At 43.0% G+C, this 12,655-nt stretch overlaps 1 protein-coding gene across 2 annotated transcripts in view; it reads right to left on the bottom strand.

Moving 5' to 3' along the window:
* The window catches only part of LOC143371409 (uncharacterized), a 173,421-nt gene extending 161,094 nt beyond the window's left edge, over nucleotides 1-12,327 (bottom strand). Inside the window, exon 1 of one of the 2 annotated variants that reach the window (XM_076816559.1) lies at nucleotides 11,114-12,327. The gene's annotated coding sequence lies outside the window, so the exon portion shown is untranslated. The remainder of the gene's footprint in view (nucleotides 1-11,113) is intronic. The other variant, XM_076816558.1, reaches the window with a different exon arrangement.
* Nucleotides 12,328-12,655: the final 328 nt, after the last annotated feature.

Here is a 12,655-nt window from a genome sequence, read left to right as displayed (position 1 = left end):
TCTTCACTTTTTTAATATAATATCTAATTCTAAAAATAAGAGAATTGAGAAACTTAATTTTCTTTTTCACCCTTATCTTTTCCTTTATTTATACCTAAACAAATCCACAGCAATTACAGAATTATGCCCATTACAGACAGACCGTGCTTGTGCACGAAAGTAGTTTTAGAAAGAGGTTGAAGGACAATCGAGCAATTGTGAAAGATGTGGAGCACGATTGAGGAAGAATAGTGGCTTCAAAAGTAGAGGCGAAGCAAAACCTTTCGCCATTCAGATTCCGCACCGAATCAGACACAATCGAAGCACCTTTCACTTTCAGCATTGCTCGGGGCCTGCGTTCCCGTAATTAGCCTGAAATGTCAGTGAAAGAAAGTTCAAAGCTATCGATTCACGCCGATAACGCCGGGAATGTCATTGTGGAACGTTGTGCATTATGTATAAGAGCAAATCGTGTTGCGATTATCAATGTCGATATTAAGCCTTTGCTCTCGCATTTCCAGTGGAACGTATTGCAGTGGAGGAAGTGCAACACAGCACTGACCGACGATAAATTTATTAGGTTTATGGCGGTCACTCACTATCACTTTCAGGTGGTAATACACCCTCTACCGTCTAAACAGGTATTTCAGCACAAAATAGTAAATACACATTTATCGCAACAACCCGTAAAGTCTTTGTAAATAATTAACCAAAGTTCATTTATCTATAAAGTAAATCTGATTAGAGTCAATACTTTTATTTTAATTCAACTTTTCCCTTAAATGTTCGAAACTCCCCTACTCTCCCCTACACTTGCAAGTTGCAACTAAAACTCTACTCTTAAACATTATTTGCTTGCACTATCAGCACTGTGTTGATCGAAACATCGCGAATTGACACTCCAAAGTTGAACGAAGAAGGTTCCTCGCTTGCAGTACCCATATTCCCCAATCATATATCTCACATATCTCACAATCACTATCCAATCCAAGACACCTAAACTGTCGATATTAAACTCCCAGAAAACTGCAAACTGGCCTATGTTAAAGAAACTGACGGACCCCAGCTCCGAAGCCATCCACCACCACCGCTCGAAGCTCGCTTAACAACATTCCCACTCACCCGCCCCTATCAACCCCACTATTACTTTAACCTGCAATCACTATACCATGAACCACGCAGAGACGCGCCAAAGCTCGACCATGACACCGCCAACTGGATGAAAACGGCCAAAGAAAAGCTGGCGACGGAACGAGATGGAAACACGCGAAAAGAGAAACGGGTGGCTGTGAGGAGAGGGCAAGAGAAGTGGCCTGGCAGCCGGTGGAGAAGCGGAGCCGAGGGTAGTGGTCGGGGTAGAGAAAACATGGGAAAAGAGACAGACGCTGGTGACAAAGAGAAAAGGGGAGGAAAAAGACGGGCACTCGAAAGAAACAGAAAAAGAGCTCTGGCGAGCGTAAAGTTGCACGCGACGCTGCACGAGGGTGCAATTTAAATTTTCGGACTGGTTCACCGCGTCTGGAAGTTTTTCAATGTATACAGTTTTAAAAGGCCCGTTGCATAATGTAGAGCACCCTCGTATCATCCAACCACCCCCTCGACCACCCTCCATCTAGATCCCCCGACGCGGCGTATCTTGTTCGTGAATTTGTACGTGCATAGAATATGCGCGCAACGGCCTCGAGCTTTGCCAGGGTTACCATTTAACGCGATGCTTTTCTCTATTTTTCCCCCCGCGCCTCCGCCTCCCAAACCCATCCCCGGCCGCGGTCCACTTTAGACCCGGGTGCTAGAGAATTTACGATCTTCCGATTTCTCGTTCCTGCTCCTCTTTTTTCGGCCCCCGCTTTCTTTCTATTTTTTTTTGTTCACCCCGTTGTTTCCCCGTGCCTCGTACGCGAAACGATTCGATGAACTTTACAAGCGGGCCTATTTGACTTTCATATGCGGCACGCGCCAGCATTTTTGCCCTTCCACGTGAACGCGACTCCAACGTGGACACACAGTTGGATGAATTTATGGAGACGGGGAGGAAAGGAGCCTCTGTGGAAAGGGAATTGTTGAATACGTGTCTGGAGGGCTGTTTCGTGTTTTCCTTTTCATTCGGCGGTTCGTGGTGCAGTAATTGGGCTGGGTAATTTTTCTAATGACGATCTTGGCGATGGAGTTTCTATTGTCTGTCTCGTGATTTTTTAGCTCGGTTATTTGCTGCTGATCGGGGGTGACTTTGAGCGATTTTGCGGGTGATCGAGGGGTTTGATGTCCAGAAATTATTGCTGAAGTAGAAAATAATTGGGGATTGAACATTACTGAGTAAGGATTCTCCCAATGCAATCTTTGAACTAAGCGTTTACTCAAGTAGACTGAAATTTGGATTAAACCCTTTCTGTGTTGTTCCTTTCCTCTGTTGGGTAGAAATCGTTATCATTTCATTGTGTTAAAAGGGATAAGGATATTTAAATATATTTTGAAATTCTTGATGATCGTGCAAAATGAGGAAAAGCTTGATAGCTTTAATTAGAGAGATGTCTGCCAACTTGAAATGTAGAAACATTTTGTGGAAGCGTCAGGAATAATTATTTTTATATTACTGGAAAGTTACAAATCGTTATTCCACAAGAAAGCACAAGGAAAAGTAAGCAATCTTATCCAAACGATTTACTTTGATTGATAATAGATAGCAAAGTAAATATGGGATGAGCCGTCTGTTGATAATGCGGGAGACAGGTGTATGCTTATTCTGCTTATTGTTGACACAGCCAAGACTGCAAGACTTTCGAGACTACCAGAAGTTTCAGGATACGCGGTATGTTTAAACTCATTAAGTCTTCCGAGAAATTTTCCTAGGTTCCAAGAACTTGTGGTTTCGAATAACATTCGGAATGTGTCAGAACTTTTGTCACATTTCTCCCTTATAATAACTGAAGATTTTCCAAGTTCAATATTTTAGCGATAATAAACTCTTAGAGTAGCAAAATTTTTACTATGAACATTATTGAATATTGATCTAGCATAAAAACATAAAAAAAATAGAATTATTTAGGAAGTACCGAAAATGTAAATTTTCATACACACTGAATTTTCTGTATGTTGTTAATTTTTGGAAGAAAATTATATTGAAAAATGCATATTAAAGACTTTCAATTACCCCTAAAACTATCAACGTTTAACATGTACCTATTTTTACCAAAACAGTCAAAACGACAAGTTTTTAAAACAATACAAAAACTCAAGTGAGATATTTGTTTGTAAGAAAAGTCTCAAACTTCTTACTCATTTTGGCTATGTTGGTTCTTCTCGTGTTAACCAAGAATTCTCCCATTAGGATTAGATTTTGTAACACTAACACTGACAAGGGGAGGACACCATGTAATAGACATCGATTTTGACGAGTCTTGCCACGATGGATCTACGTCGAAAATAAGTAAATAGGTGTCCAAGCGTTTCAGCCAATAGGCCTTAATAATAGAGATATTTGCATGTAAATTATTAAAAATTTCATAGTGGTCGTTGGGTTTTAGTGGGTAAAAATCCCACACTACCCTGGCGCCCCCGGGGGATCCCCCTCTGGAGGAGTCGGGGTGCCTACTGAAGATTTCCCCAAGTTAAAAAAAAAATTACAAAGAAAATAATTTATAAAAAAAAAATTAACGTGAAGATATCATCAAATGGCATCCCGACTCCTCCAGAGGAGAATACCCCGGGGGCGCCAGGGTAGTGTGGGATTTATACTCACTAAAACCGCACGGCGACTATGAAATTTTTAATAATTTACATGTAAATATCTCTATTATTAAGGCCTATTCGCTGAACCGCTCGGACACCTATTTACTAATTTTCGACATAGATCCATCCTGCCAAGGCTCATCAAAATCGATGTCTATCACATGGTGTCCTCCCCTTGTGAGTCTCACAATCTAACCCAATCAACATGCAGACAACCCAATAAACTCGCCCTCAGTAGGTACCATTACATTAAGGTAGAAAGAATTAACTAATTCCGTCCCATTCTGATAATCCCGGGTACCAACGATCACCACGGCACGAAATTTATGCGCCCGCAACGATAACCTTTCCCTCCAGACACTAAAACACAAGTTTACCCCTTTCTCAAGGAATTCTTAATCGCCCCCACGCAGAGCGCACGGTTCCCTCGGAAGCACGCAGAGCCCAGCTTTCTCGCCTCGTCCGCCGAAGAAATTCAATGAAAAGCAGCGTTGCACGCTTCGCTGAAGAATGCTAAGGGCTTACGGCATCGAGAAATTTCATAACGAACGAACCGGTTTGGTTCTCGAATTACCCCGAGCCCGATGGTGTTGCGCCCGCTGATGGAATCCAAAGGTTTGTTAAAAGTGTCGAATATCGGAGAGGAAGGCTGGCGAGACGGGAAACCGCAGGGAACAGCCGCGGAGAGCGTGGACGAAAAATTCACCGAGGGGAATGCGATTTTATCAATGGCGAGGAGGAAGCGGAACGAGAAGCCTGGCGCGCAACAGCGCATCCCCGCTTCTGACGCGAATTCTCGATGAATGAGATAGGGATAGCGACGTCCTCGATGCAATCACGACTCCATCCTACGCCGATCAGCATTTTTCTCGGCACCGTGCGTTGCCGCTTAATCATCGATTCCCGGTGTCGCGGCGACGGAATGCAAACCGCACGCTGCGAACAAGACGCCACCACCGCGGTTCCAACGTGACTTTTGTCCATGGAATTCCGTATCTCCGTGAATTCTTAACCGATTTTTGTCTTTTCCTGCCCGTTTTGTCGGGGATTAAATTTGCTAAATAGACAATAAAGTAGCTTTCAAAATTTTCTTTAGGGGTTAAAGAAAAATAAATAAATCCTGAACGCTTGGTTCCTTCTTCAAGTTCCACAGACCGAGCTGGGCACATGGGCCTCCGCAGAGGAGAGCAAAAGGGGCAGTTGCACCCCCTGGCTTTTAACAAAAAATCGCTTATTTTTCAAAACTAATCTTTTTTAAGTTTAAACTAAAAAATAATATTTTTAAATATCGGTGTTAAATTTTTAATTAAATTGGCATTATAAAATAGGTTAAAAAAGCAAGAGGGGTATATTTTTCTTTACCATTATCCCAAAGTTGCCCCCTCTGGAAAAAAGTCTGCGGACACCCCTGGTTGGGCATTGAGATCTCAAATTCGAAATTAAAGGATCTGGTGATATTAACAAATTATGCTGCGCTAACTATTCCTCATTAAAAGCCCTCTTCTTTAATTCCGTTCAATTTCGGGATGCTGCGTTTGGAAATAAAATGACTTCCCAGCGCGTAGACGACGCGGGAAACTAAGGGAAGGTTTTTGCGAAAAAAGTAATCAGTGTTCGGTGTCGCTACTTTGATTCTAATAAGACGCGATTAGTGCGAGTGAAATGATAACGAATGCAACGAGCTTCGCGCGACACGGCGTTTATAAAATCATAAAGCCACTGGAAACGTAGAAAACGTGGGGCGGACCTGGCATGCCACTCCCACTTCCGGTTTCACGCGAGCACAACACGATAGCGTTTGTTCTGGGACGAGCAGGAATTGTCTTGTCACACGTGTCGGAAATATGAAACACGCGGAATCGAGAAGACGGGGGCCAAGTACCACAGTGTGGGTACCCCGAAGGATATCTTTTTGCTTTTTATACATTGCAATTTAACGTGTACTGTGCGTAGGTACCTACAACTGCTTCATTGAAATTTATGGTCTTTGTTATCGAGATGATTTGCAGCAGCAAGCAGCGCGATGTTCATAGAACACTGCGTTATTTGAGAAAGCTGAACGTAAGGGGCAGTTTGGATACGATTTTAATGAAAAGTGCATCGCGTGATCATAATTGCGATTCCTTTATGCGACTAGCTAAATTTTGGGCCTTTATTTGGTCGTTTTAAACAATATGTCAGAAGTCCCCATCGATCCGACCGCCGCTAAAAATTTTACAGAGGGTTGGAAAAAACAGCTGTTTTTAGCGAATATCTCGTTATCTAGGAGTTTTGCGACAAAATTAGTTATTATATAATTTATAGCCTAGGAAATTCTCTACAAAAAAGGTCCTATGAGTTTTTTTCGTAGGAGTTACCATTTTCATGTATGTCGGGTTACCAAGTTTCAACCCCCATACATTTTGACAAGGGAAGATCCTGAATCCTAAAATTCAAAAAATTATGAAACTCTGTAAATATGTAGGGGAAGTCCTCCTGAGCAGAACGCAATTTCCTTTGCCGCCCAAATTCACTTCAAGGGGGTGCAACTGACCCCTGATTTTTTTTTTATTTTGTATTATTACTCGCGAACTGTAGGAGATAGAAAAAAAGTGTTCAGGACAAAGTTACTTCTTTTAATTAGGACTATCATTTGGTAAGTTTTAGTTATAGTAGACTATTTTTTCCACGATCTTCAGCGTATATACACTTTTAATTTGTTCTCTTTTGTATAAAACTTTCCCACGGATTTTCAAATTTTCAAAGTCAATTGACTACAGTGCCTATGCAATTTTAAACCTAGAAACACTTGGAAACGAAGAAGCGAGGCTAAGTACAACAACGTTGCTCGTGGATATTTTTCGCCATTTTTACAAATTTCAATTTAACCGCGTACTGTGTGTACAACTGTTTCATTGAAATTGATGGTCTTGGTTATAATGCAATCTAGTAAGAAAACAAGACGGCACGTTAATAGAAAACCGCAGAATAGAATTATTCATGCAAGCATTCAGCCCGAGGGGCTCCATTTTTCTGTGAAACTTAAGTGACTGCAAGATTGGATTCAGAAGAGTGTCATTTTAACGACCAAGATGAAAAGCGACAGGACGTGAACGTGACACGTGGTGTCCAAATATTTGATTGTATTAATTGAATGATGTCGCCCGGTTTCGAGATCTTAAATAGATTGTTGTTCTTCTACTGTTGGCCCGGTACAGAAACTGTTATCTGATTAACAGATCCAGAGACACTGTACGTAGGATTGCACGAAGTCAAGCGATGTTCGCCCAGCATGCTGCATTGGCCAACGAGAATCCGAATGTAAATTGTAATTAATTAAAGAGTCCAATAAAGCTGTTTTAATCGCTTGACACGCTTGCCACGTTCACGGATATAAACGAGCGAATTACCAAAGTGAAAATAATCAAGCTGAAGTAAATTAAACCACAGCATACACGTAATACCAAAACGAACGTCTGCTATTGGATATCGAATGATTTGCTGTAAAGTTTATTTAAGAATTTAGTTAACCTACTCGTTGGCAAACTCAAATCCTAGCACAAAAGAAATTTAAATACGTTAATCGAGAAAGGAAATAAAATATCAATTTTATCTTAGTCAGTCAACTAGATTCGTAGAAGACATCGTGACTGTCGGGATCAAGGGATCAAGATACTCCAATTTTTGATGGACTTATGACAAATCGTGTGTATTACATGAATCTGAAGCAATACTTGCTGTATAAGTACTTCATGTCTATTTTGTCAAGTAGAACTCGATGGTAGAAGAACTTTTATTACAATATGGAATCGTACGTTCCGATAACCTTACTGTATCAGTTTATGATACTCCTATCAAGGACATCCTGTGATTATTTATCAGTGCTTTCCTCGTGAAATAATAGGCGTTCCTGTTCTTGAAATTGTATTCGTGGATATGTTCGTTTAGTGTAAAGTAATCTTTTATCGTGACTAAATTTATTGATGAAATTTGGTGGAGTAATTTCTTAATACTTCGTCACCTAGATATATATTTATTTAAAGTAATGGTAGCAATATTCTTTGAAGAATTCACTTTTAACGCCACAGGTTGTCCCTGAACTGTTATTTCTATAACTCTAGCCAGCAGTTTTACTTTCTTCAAATATTTTTTAATATTCAATCACTTGCTCCAAAATTAACTGGTACGAACTCTCTACCTTTTAATCAATTCAGTCGATATAATTTCCACTGTATTAAACCTCCGTTTTTTCACCAATCTGCTTCGTGTAAACTGATCAGTGATCTAATTCAGAAACGGAAATAGGGTAAACCAACCAGTGAATGACCGAATTGTTGAATCTATGGAGCTTTGAGATTAATACTTGAATATATTTATGTATAACAACAAAACAACTGTTGAAATTGCACTTAAATTTATTTTTCTTGAAATTTCTATAATAATAATTACTTATTCTTATCGTAATTTAAAAAAAAAATTATAAAATGCAAAACGTGCAGAAGCTCAGTAAATAACAGCATACTTTTAATAAGAATTGTACTTATTAAAGTTCGCTTAATACACGTAACTAAAAATACAGGATATTAAAAGTGCAACTACACTCCATTTATAAACATATAATAATGTTTAAATTTATAATTGACATTTCTTTGCCTAATGGTCATTCACTGGTATGCGGCCAGTTACTGGTTGGTTCACCCTAGCTATTTTATTCGTGGCAATGTGAAGTACATATTACATAGTTCAGCTTGCAAGGTGATAACGACATTTAAAATAAATATGATATTCTATAAAGCAGTCACATTTGAAGTTGTACAAGCTTAGAAACACCTAATGCAGCGATTTCAATAAAACTCCACTTTGTCACTTCGAATTTGGCGAGCATCAAGCTCCTCACAACCAATTCACCATAATAATATAATCATTCTTTGGCACTTTACTCCGACTACATCACAAATTCGAACCCCCCAGAATAAAAATTTCAACCATCCCTTCACAAAAGCAAGCATCTTAATCTTCTGATCCAGATGCTCCTCACGCGAGAATCTCCTACATGCAGTTCCAAATCTTCTGCGCAACCGTATCAATCACTCTGCGCGGAGATTTCTCACCGCGATTTCCGTGCAACATGGACTTCGATCGAGCTTATCGCAGCCGATAGCGCGTCAACCCAAGCATTCCGCGAATCGTAGCGCGAACACTAATGACCGTCTGTTCGACGATAAGAAACAACAGTAGCTCCGATAAAGCCGATCGCCTCGGGGCATCCAAGGGGCGCGCGCCTCCCCATAGGCGCCGCTAAAATAATTCGCAACTCCCGAGGCGATCGGTGCTCCCGCGCGATCATTCTTCGGGGATCTACGAAAATACGATTCCCAGCAAATGTCTGCCTCGTTACTGCCTCGCTATATATAGATCTAAACGGCCTTGGTCAACCTTCGGCGAGTTCGTCGACATCACTAACCGGTAACCCACCTCTGCGTTCAATAGATCCTACCTACTTCATCTAGAAGCTTCCACGACAGGGAATTCCGTGGCATCAAGCGTTTATATTATTTCTTGGCCCTTTGTGGCTGTACAGAGAAACTAGCTCCAGATGGAGGGTACTTCGGGAAACGGGCTTGGAAACTTTTGGAGCGCAGAGTGCTCATTCGAAGGAGAAAATATTTCTAATAAATGTGTGCCTGAAAATTAAGTCTCATTGAGGTATACACTTTGAAGATAGCGATCGAGATCGAATTATATTAAGGGGTAGCTCTACTTTGACGGACTGAAAGGCAGCGCGATGTTTGGGATTTTTTTTAGAGAAATCCTCAAATTATATTAATTGAAACCTTTGTGCCTGTATTTGTGCACATTTAGGCAGCGTTTAAAAAATAAATTTAATTTTAAAAAACGGTACCTAAAGTTTTAAACGCGTACAACGGAAACTACACTCATATAGTATATAAAAAAAAATGAAATTTGATTTCGGACCTGCTGTTCCATAGTTACACATTCGACCAGCTCGTGGAGGGGGGTCTAGATGATTAATGAATATATTATAATTTATGAATATTTTTCTATTTATTTTTTTTTGCAAAGTCTCTTAAGACAGCGCACTAAAGGTAGGTAATATAAATTTTCTATGAAAACTGTAAATTGTTCCTGAAAAAAATTCTTAGATATGGCTTACTTTTCCGGCCGTCACAGTGGTGTTCCCCCTTAAGATGGGTTTTTGTGCTTCATAGCGGAGAGTGAAATATTCACTTTAAATGGCAAGAAACTGTATGAAATATATGCTGCAGAGGTAACACAATATTTTCCATAGATATCTCGATGAGTATTACTATTGGGGCACATATTTATTAAGCAATATTTTACTGGTTTAGATATGCATTACGAGGTCTAGAAGTTTGTAATCCTGTTTCTCTTAAGCATCCTGTAGATAGCTATTGCACTAACGTGCCTACTGTATTTGTACAGCTGCAGGAACTTCTAATAATTTGTAACTAATTCCACGTGGAGTTTCCGAAGTTGAATCTCTGACACTGAATATTAACGAGATAGAAGTCGTATCACGTATTATGATTTCCTTCCATTAATTCAGTCTTACTGATACGAAGCAGACAACGTTTAAATGCCCGCAGAGTTAACAATCTCCATTGTTCTTTGATAGGCACTGAAGTATATCTTAGTCACTTTATCGACCACTCTTACGAAAGCCCAAGTTCATAATAGTGGCATCGTATCGCGCGGAAGGTTATAAATACAACTTCAGCTCCTACTAATTACTACAGAAACTGCGCAATTGATAAACCTCGATTCTACCCATAAAACGCACTAACAAATATCTTCCATACATTTATGTATAGACCCGCTCCAGATGTGCATTTGGACAATACAGATTTAACAACTGCCAATACAGATAAACAAAATCTACGCGGTTATTAAAATATCAAAAAACCAACCAACGGTCCATTACGCTATCCATATTTAAACCTCGCGCGCCGTGGCCCTTGCAACCCCCGGGGGGCAATTCAAACACACAGAAATGTCCCGCGGCAGAATGACACACGACAATAGGCAAATTACGCGCTGCACCTCTCACCGAGTTTACAACCAAGCTTCCCACAACCGGGGCCCATAATTAACCGTCGAATCGGGTGAAAAGAAGACAGAAAACAGGGGAAAGATCGATCGGCTCTCAATTGAACGCGGCTGCTGTAGGGGCCTCCGCTCGAAAAACACCCACCCGCCGACCTATCGCTGCATTTCAATTTCCCCCCGGCGGAATCGGCATAATAACGCCGAGGGGGCTGGTCGGCTTCGTAACGCGAGGCAAGGTATATCCGCGAGTCGAACTCATTAACGACGCATCGAAGAGGAGCAAAAAAACAGCCCTCAGGAAAACAAGACCCGCGGGGGGAGGATATAGAGAGAGGCGTACTTGACTTACCTATTTCCGGACGTGAACGGACCCCTGCACAGCCAATCCGACGGGTCCGCTTGGATTCCTCTATTCTTCCCGCACCCCGTGTTCCTCCCTTTTTGTCGCAGCCTTGAAAAGTTCTGGACGCCGGTGCCGTTGCTCCGCGTCGCCGCTCCGGTCAAACGGGACTTTAATTAACCGCACCAACGTATCATCCGCCAATTATCATCCACGACGCGTTCCCACTTCGCGGAACACAGCGACGGGTTACGGGGCGACGAAACGAGCGGCACTCTCTCACGCACGCACGGCCGAGGGCGACGCCTGAGTTGTTGAAAAATATTTCCACGATTTCCCACCGGCCCTCCCCTCCGCGCGCCACGGTTTTCTTCCTCCGCGTCCAGGCAGCTCTCCGCCGAGACCGTTCATACACGAGTGCCACGGTGTTTTTGCGGACGTCGCGCCAATAACCTGTTCACTCGACGCACGGACACCGAGGACGTCGGAAGCAGGGCATCCAGCGGGCACTTCGGCAACCTCCACGATCCACCAGCGGCCGAGAGGCGAGCGTTTAAGCTAGCGATACGGCAGCGATGCGTTTCGGCTTACCGAAACGGCGAGCACGTGCGTCGTCCGCAGACACAGAGCAGGCGAGAGACTCGAAATGATCAAAGGACCATGCGTCGAGCGACCACGGTAAAGCGAACACTTTGGATCACCGGCTACAACTTCAGACAGTGGCGGATAGAAGGGATTAGCGAGCTGCTCCGACTGAGCGAGACAGTGCTTCAGACTTTCGATCTCACGGGAATGTCAAGTCGTTGCGTAGACAAGGTCACAGGCCGCTGGACTGTGTTTTCTGTAGACGAGTCGGTAGACCCTTTCTCTACGCGCCGGCCCGAAATTCGGTAGTGGAACCCGTCAGGGACGTGCGGTGCCAGGTGCAAGGCTGCCGAGCACTTTTCCCAGCGACCTTCGGCGACGCTCCTCGCCTCGAAAAACGAATCACTCGCGCGCGCCACTCGGTGTCTCCCGTAGCTCGATGTGTCACTGCACTCCTAATCTGAACTCTTCGCTCCGTTTCGAGGCTCGAAGGATGTGCGTCTCGTGGCCAGCAGCTCCGATCACAGAGATCCTTCGGCGGGCGGACGGAACGGATGATCGTGGGAGAATTGCTCGCGAGAGACTCTCAGGTACGGTGCTCTACGGTCGCCCTCTTCCCTTCGATGGAACACTGGCGGTTTGAAATTAATCGAAGCACGCGCTACGCTCGGTCCTCTCTTTCACTCTATTCCTCTATCTCGTTTCTGGAGCGAGGAAACCGACGCTACTAAACGAAACACTCGCGCGCGCCACCGTATCCGCCGGAGCACTGACACGACTCGGGATTCCACGAGTGACTGCAGCCGCATACGCGTCCCGAGTCGAACGACTTCGCTCTCGGCGCCGCGGCTCGTGGCGAGCCGAGCGCAGCCGAGTCGCCACGAAACGCCGAGTCCCGCTGACACTGGCTGCCGAATGCCGGCCGCCCGCACTACGGCTCCGAGTCTCCACGGCGGA

This window comes from Andrena cerasifolii, chromosome 7 (genome assembly GCF_050908995.1).
Source record: "Andrena cerasifolii isolate SP2316 chromosome 7, iyAndCera1_principal, whole genome shotgun sequence".
Classification (NCBI taxonomy): Eukaryota; Metazoa; Arthropoda; class Insecta; order Hymenoptera; family Andrenidae; genus Andrena; species Andrena cerasifolii.
This window is presented reverse-complemented; position numbering and strand designations above follow the sequence as displayed.